The sequence below is a fragment of the Macrobrachium rosenbergii genome, chromosome 12 (genome assembly GCF_040412425.1).
Source record: "Macrobrachium rosenbergii isolate ZJJX-2024 chromosome 12, ASM4041242v1, whole genome shotgun sequence".
Taxonomy (NCBI): Eukaryota; Metazoa; Arthropoda; class Malacostraca; order Decapoda; family Palaemonidae; genus Macrobrachium; species Macrobrachium rosenbergii.
Window position 1 is genome coordinate 15,450,501 of NC_089752.1, and position 8,653 is coordinate 15,459,153.

An 8,653-nucleotide genomic window follows, 5' to 3' on the forward strand; every position below is an offset into this window, starting at 1 on the left:
GACCCCATATTAAAATACTCCTTCCATATATAAACAGGGTTCGTTGATCTTTAAATCTAATGATGACATACAGACTTACGAGTGTTCATCGGAAAAATCAAATAAACGCAATAACATCCTTTCAACATGCCACGCGCATGTCAATGTAAGTACAAGTACGCATACAGATGTTTAGTGAGCTAAGCTGTGAAAAACGCCTTTAATACTTTTTCCATCAGTAGCACTGTTGACCTAACAATGAATACAGAATTATTATAAAGGAAACTCATTCAACAGCAAATGGTAACATAGTCAATCAGTAATCTAACAGTTGAAACAGAAAAACGTCTAATTTAAAGTGAAGGTAATAAAAACAAGTAAAAATGCGCCGAAGTTTCTTCGACACAATCGAGTTTTCTGTACAGCCGCTACAGCGTACAATCTAGGCCGCCGAAAATAGAACTATCTTTCGGTGGTCTCAGTATAATATTGTATGAGCCGCGACCCATGAAACTTTAACCACGGCCCGGTGGTGGCCTACCCTATATCGTTGCCCGAAGCACGATTATGGCTAACTTTAACCTTAAATAAATTAAAAACTACTAAGGCTAGAGGGCTGCAATTTGGTATGTTTGATGATTGGATGACAGATGATCAACATACCAATTTGCAGTCCTCTAGCTTCAGTAGTTTTTAACATCTGAGGGCTGACAGAAAAAAGTGCGAACAGAATAAAGTGCCGATAGATAGACAAAGCCGGCACAACCGTTTTCTTTTACAGGAGACTAAAACAAGAAACCACCAATAGTGTACTCAATACTTCTACATATGGTAAAACTGGAGTCACTGTGTAAGAATCAATTAGCAAATCTAATAGGCACCAGTGTGGGTTTGCAAACCGAAATCTGAGAACCAGTAATAAAGTGATTCTGTATAAAGGCTACTACAAACTCCTTTTGCCATAAATGAAATTTTCGTACAAGCTAAGTGCATGACATTAAGTTACAACTGGAAAAACTATTTAAGGAAAATACGAACCAATAATGTGCGAGGAATGATCCATGGAAAGTAAAAGTATTCAGTCCATTACAAGATGTTTTTATCAGTAACTAAAAGCAAAATCTGACAGGTAATGATCACTAATTATTGAAAGGCAAAAACGTTAACAATTCACGAATGGAAAACTCAGTAACTAATGAAAAGGGAAATTATAATTGACTAATGAAAGCCAAAAATTATCAATTTAATGAATGCCAAATAATAAAACATATATGGTAGCAAATAATTATCACTAATCAAAAGTAAGGACTAGCTTCTGATATAATAAAAAGAGTGGAAAAAAGCAAAGTTCAATATGCTGTATATCGTATAAATCATTCTCAATGTGCGAAAAAATTATAATACCTCTAACAGGGAAAAAGGGGAAAAATATAATATAAATATACTGTAATTTTAAAAAAGGATGCCCATTCATTTTTAAATACTCAAACTATCCTCTCACATCATTAACTGATATAAAAAAAAAACCTACTCTGAGGTAAAAATTCTAGCGTTTCGATTTGAAACTTTTACTTCATTTCCGTTCGACCTTCAACCAATTTCTGCAATTGTTATTTTCTCTATATTAATGAGGTTGAAACAGCGACCAGCAATTCTGAAAATTAGTTTTTATATTTGAAAGTTATCACTTTTAACTACTTAGAATATACTGTATGAAGCATGGATACCATCATATCTGCCGACGACACTGGACTGGGTTTATCTATTTGCCTTTGTTTGTGTGTATGTGTGTGTACATAATTCATATATATATATATATATATATATATATATATATATATATATATATATATATATGTGTGTGTGTGTGTGTGTGTGTGTGCGTGTGTGCGCGCGTTTGTTTGTGTGTATATATATACAGTATATATAATATATAAATTTGTTTTCCTCTGTCTTTCTACGAAATAAACAGGCATTTCTTTTATGGATAATAAGATTTTTCGTGGCTATGGCTATATATTATGAAGAAAAACTGGATTACACTTTGGAGTCTGATAATGGTCCCTCTGCGGATAAGTTTTGTCATGGTACGTTGTTTACTGACCAAGACTGAGAGACAAGGCGCTGACGCCGGCCCCTTCCGCGCGCGCACGCACGCACGCGCGCACACACACACGCACACCCACACACAGAAAATAACAACAAAAAACAACTAAGCGTGCATCATTTAGAGACATGGCCAACAAAAACAGAGAAATCAACTCTCACCACTATGCAAGTACACGCTTAGAATACCATAACTTCAGAGAGGCAATGGCAAGCTTTTTATTCAAACCCCTTATCATACAGAGAGAGAGAGAGAGAGAGAGAGAGAGAGAGAGAGAGAGAGAGAGAGAGAGAGAGAGAGAGAGTCACTGCAACATTCATACTTTATATTTGTGAATCGTAGATGAACTCCACTTCTAGACTTAACGCTGTCAGGTCTAGGGACGTAGCTTCTCTCACCACTGGTCCCAATATAATTATGCAAATTGAATGTAGCTTGGTCAAAGCTACGGGACGGTACTTGACTTCCGTCGTATTGACGATATGAACACACTAGTATACACAGGAATTGCTTTTCGGGCAGGAGTTTGGACAAGTGTCTCTCCGAACATAGAACTTTTAGAACAATACCAAGAATAATGTTTTATCTTTTGTTTACATGCGAACTACACAGAATGAATTTTGATAATTGTAAAATGTTCGAAAGCAAAACAGAAAAACAACGCAAGAGTGGCCAGACATAAATCCTGTAGTAATCTGAACGAATCGTCACTAAGTGTCTTAATGGAAACCGTCATTTTGGGTATGGTTAGAGAACTTAATATGGACATTGTTTCTGTGGATGGTTAACACCATTGTCCTGGTAATCCCCCTCCCTACCTGGAGTAAAATCTTGAGGTAGTATCTTCAGTTTTAACGAAAACGGATGCAACAACAGTAACCCTTGAAAGCTAAAGGTTTTTATACTGTCATAATAAAATACTTAAAAACTCGCACACACGGAAGAACTTTTGTATCTTGCAATATCTATAATGGTAATAATACCTACGCAAACTATACTCACGAATCTAAACGAAACTCTACTGATTTAAGAGCGTTATCATATACTTGGGCTCAAATATATTCCATATACTCAAATAAAGCATAACAACACATCACAGTTCATGAATACAGCCAGAACTCTTTTATCCTTGTACACCACCTTGCTTAGGACGTCAATGGCCTTTTAGGGTTGTTCCATATGAATGTACATTTTGGATAACATCAACAACAATAAAATAGGCCCACCATTTTTTTTTTTTAACACTGCCTATCATCACGGTAGACACGGTAGTAACGACAAAATAAAAGGAAGATCACGTACACGCGATGACTAAAATCTTACAACTTTCAAGTTACGGGCCGTCAAATTAGTTTGAGGTTAAACTATAAAAAACGCTCCCTTGCTTTCCATACTAATTTACATTAAAACTGCCATTAATCTGTGATTTGAAACCTTATGCTTAGAAACAACATTACGAGAGTTAATGGAATTAGAAACAAAGACGTTAAAATAATATTTAAGTAAAAAATCAAGATTTTACAAAGTCTATTAAAACTAAAATTTAACGTATTGACATCAGAGCAGTCCCATTTTCATTAGTATGCAGAAACTGTTTGCCGCGAGGATTTTCTTAGTCTTAAAAAGTAAGAAGAAATATGAAAGTTTAATACAATAATCAGTAACGAAAACAAATTAAAACTAACTGCGGCAGAGCTCTAGCTCAGTCTAGCTCATATCTACGTGAGCACATTTCCATTTTCAGCTGGAAAAACTTTGATCTGAATAATTCCGTCCCATTTACAAGACTGCACACCATTAACCTTGAAGATGGCTACTTTCAAATGATAGAATGAAATGAAAGAGGGAACTGCTGATCTCTTTCTGACCGAGTTATTCTGATGCATAACATGGTACTCAATACAAAATGTGGAAAATGACATTTAAGAGTTCCATCCTAAAAATGTATGTATATAAAAGTTTGTACATAATTTCTATGTGTTTTGAATTAGTAGTGGGCAAAGTTTTGAGGTATGCTATCAACCAACCCCATTAATGCTTGTATCAGGATAATCATTTCACAGTGGCTTTTTAAGTAAGTGAGTGGAAATAACAACGGTTACTCAGAGTTCAATGTGAATTTCAATAATTTTCGATAGTTTTCAGTAATAATTCGGTCATTTCGTTATATCAACGTCTCTCTAGCCCAGAATTCGATAAATTAACCTGTTGCTAGTTACACTGTCCATGTGGCAATAACCCATGACCCCATAACTCAAGACTTGGAGGTAGAAGTGGATATGTATCAACTTGACAAAGAGTGTCTCGAGAATGCACAAAATGAAGCCTAACGAACCTTCAATAAAAGTCATGTATACTCGGCAAGAAAAGTGAAGATACAGTTTTCATTAGATTTCGTTCATCAATTTCAATTTTTTCTTACAGAAAACACATAATCTCGGTAAATTTACTCTAGATATGAAAATACAATGCAAATTATATCATATATGTTAAATCTGCAAAAAACAAAAACGTTCAGATACTTAAAAACACCATGCATGTACGAAGTAATCAAATTTCTCAGATGACTTCGTTCATTGAATCTAAAAAGATAGTATGTGGATATCTCGGTGTAGTACTATTCATCAGAACGGCAATATTTACTCGTTTTCCGTTATGAACAGGCTTATTATTGCATCATCATACGAGGTAATGATAATTTCTTTAATTTTACATTCATGTTTGTATTTCACGGTGTTAAAAGTCATCTGGAATTAATGGCAGTAAATGTTGTTGACACCTAAAGGGTAGAGTTGACCAAATCTATTTAAATCCGCAAAGCGTTCTCTATGATGTGAAGGCAGCGCAGGAGCTCAGGGGAAAACACAAGATAACTGGATGTTTCTTGACGTTGCCATAGTTTCTCTCTCTCTCTCTCTCTCTCTCTCTCTCTCTCTCTCTCTCTCTCTCTCTCTCTCTCTCTCTCTCTCGCCATTGCTAAAACATACTATACCAATATAGTGTCGCTCAATCTCTAAAAAGAAAAAACAATGAAATAAGTAGCTCTACCGATAGGCCTAGGCTTACAAAAGCAACAACTCTCTCTCTCTCTCTCTCTCTCTCTCTCTCTCTCTCTCTCTCTCTCTCCATTGCTAAAACATACTTTACAAATATACTATCCTTCTAAGTCTCCTAAAAGAAAAAATAATAATGAAGTTAGCTCTACAGTACGTATATGGCCTGAGGCTTACACAACAACACACAACAGCAGACTCTCTCTCTCTCTCTCTCTCTCTCTCTCTCTCTCTCTCTCTCTCTCTCTCTCTCTCTCTCTCTCATCATAACAATGCATTCGTTCCTTTTCGTTGGACGTTGCTCAAATTTAACTCTTGATTTCATTATGGAAGATCGCGTTTCCGATTATGCAAGCATTCCGTTCAAAGTGGTGTCATAAATTCATTTTGTGTAGGTGGCTTGGTAAGTTACGTCGAAAAATGTTTATTTTGCTCAGAACTGTCGTTGCAAATTACAACAAGGCGAATACAGTGAAACTTACTACTGCATTTAAGTATCAATGATTTCATTATCGTAGAATATGATTGAAAGTTATAAGAGGTCCAAGCAAAAAAACAAACACAATAAGACAGAAGCTCCTCCTTTCTAAAGTTGCCAGATGTCGCATTATTGAGCAACATATGTCCGAAGATTTAAAAAAACTGTATCCTCACTTTCCTTGCCGAGTGTACATACAGTATCTGTAACAGGTTTTCAAAGAGTTTACTATAATTCATTAACTCTTCGGTAACACTACATAGCGCATGCCAGTTTCACTATGGAACTGGTTTTTGAAACCCGAGAGAACGTAACTAGAAAAGTAGGGACTGACCTTACTATTTAACAATATTATAATATGCTGCATTTATGTTAAATGGTAGGCTATAATTATAACAGGTTGTAAGTTTTATCAATAACTTTACGAATTCACCAAATTAATTGTTTACTGCTACGAGAACAAGTAATACTCGAGTCCTCACATGCCACGGGTTGACAATTTTTTTTTCATATACCACCATTGAAGAGGAAACATGTCATTTATGACTTTTATTCCACAACGAGTTTGAGTACATTTTATGGGCATTTTACAGTGCAGCTCCAGCCTGCCAGCAAGAACAAGAAAATATAATAAGTAAACGTTAGGCCTATTTCCACGCATACGTTACAAAAGACTAAACTGTCGGCATGTCTAAGCTTTCTTTCGTTTCTATACTGAATTATACTTTACGATGAAAATATATAACTAAACATTCATATGAAACACATACGTTAAGATGTGGTATAAAACCCCGACTAGGTTACTGAATTGAGTAAAAACTCCATAGTAAGAACCATGAGACAAATATTTTTCATTATTCCGGAAGTCTCAGATATCTCCAGCAACAAATTCGTAACACCTTACTGCATTAAAACTCGGGCAACGACAACACGAAAACATTCACGTCTTTGAATCAAACTAAATATACACAAACCGTAACGCTCGCAACTCGGTCTACGGATGAGAGCTGGCGTATGGTTGGGTGATTTACATTCAAGCCGGCATTTCGCCAATACCATCGTCAGTCCATCTTACGAACATCTGGACCAAGGACAGCACGGTCCTTCAGTCCTTGCCCTAAGTGTGGTAAGGACCGTAAGGTACAGTACTGTACGAAAGGGGGTACGATGCCTGGAGTGAACCTTCGGACTGCAGCAGGAAAAACCCTAGACCTAACCTAGTATTCAGATTAAAATAATTAGTTTATTTGCAACGATGGTATAAAAATGTCATATACCAATCGTTGTGAATGTGTATTTGGTTTTTCCATACAGTACTGTCAACATAAAGTACAAAATTTTACACATCACACCAAGCTCCTGCTTCGTTCGTGCGCACAGAGCTTGGCTGTTGCCTAACTTGAACTTTTACCCGATAGATACCAGACAATGATAATTTCACACTAAATTCCTACTGCTGATTAACGTGGTATTATTTACCTTATTGAAAAAGTACCGCAAGCCCGAGGTCATCTAGGGTTGGAATGTCATCGGCACAACGAGAAAACAGATCCACATCTTGGCGCACACAGATGCACACACCTTAACGTTACTGACAAAACTGATTCTCGTTTTTAGATGGACACCGAATAGTCTGAACACTGTGCCAAGTCACGTAATAACTTTAAATTAATTTTTCATTTGTTCGTAGTCGATTTGGGGAATCCGTTATAAATCTCAAACATCATCTAGGGGAATAAAATGTACGTGATAACATATAGTTTCGGGATACAAGACTAAACCAATATGTAAAGTAAATCATTTATTTAAGCCTAAGTCGAGGTCAATTTACGAAATCGGACATGTAATTTCTTCAACACTATTTTTATATGTGGTCTAGTCCCGCTTAATCAGCTTTTCGCCAACTAATTACAAAGTTAGAACCAAGTATCCTCTTTCCAAGAATGTTACGATAATAAAGGAAAGTTTAAAGCTTTTTCGTTAAAAACAACATGGATATTTCCATCTTAGAGGTCTAGGATTTATGGTAAAAACTCACGTGGAAATGCAAAGAACAAAAGCTTTCCATTTACACGCTTTTATTATTTAGGTTAAGCTCCAGCCCAAGCTATTGTCCCCTCATGGCAATGTTCAACTCCTACCCACAAAACTGCTTAGGGTAACAAGGGCACAAAGGAATTTTCAGAAAACATACCCTGAGATACTGCCCTCTAACCCCATCGCAGGGTAGAACACTGGCCTCCCCGTAGCAAGAAGTCGTTAACCCAGGTTCGACTCCTGGGCGAAGACGAACGGAGTAGCACGCTTCGCTACACCCATTTGGCCGCCATTACCTATGCAGAGAATTATGTACGTGGTAGTTTGTCGACTGTGGTGGTGGTCATATATACCAGTCACCAAACTCCCAGGTACATACTTCACTATCTATTTCAACAGACACAGTTGGTTGCTTACTAAACGACCACAATTCACTCTCCTCTACCCGGGGCTGAACTTGGGGCTCGCTAGTGCCGTGAGGGTAGGGCCCCTTGACCACAGGACCCATAATTTACCAGCATACCTCTTCCGATGCTAACAGTTCACGCCCGGGTGGATTAGGGCATGAGGATAGCAACTCATTCCCAAAAATACTTCGTGATAACTATAAAGTTAACGTCTCCTACAGCTGTACAGTTAAAAATAAAATTATATATATATATATATATATATATATATATATATATATATATATATATATATATATATATATCTTTATATATATATATATGTATATAGTATGCTTTTATAGCCTAGTTTTCTCTTATTGCAATTTTCATTAAACGCTATCACTTTTGTGGCATCAATGAGTTTCTTGCAGGAATCTTGATAACGTGGGAGTTTTCCCCGATTCTCGTGCGTCAATTTCTGGCGAAAAATACGCAGAACCCTGTATTTTTCACCAGAAATTGACGAATGAAAAACGGAAAAACTCCGACGCTATCGAATTTTTGCAAAGAAGACTCACTGATACCACTAAAGCAATTGCTGTCTGAATGA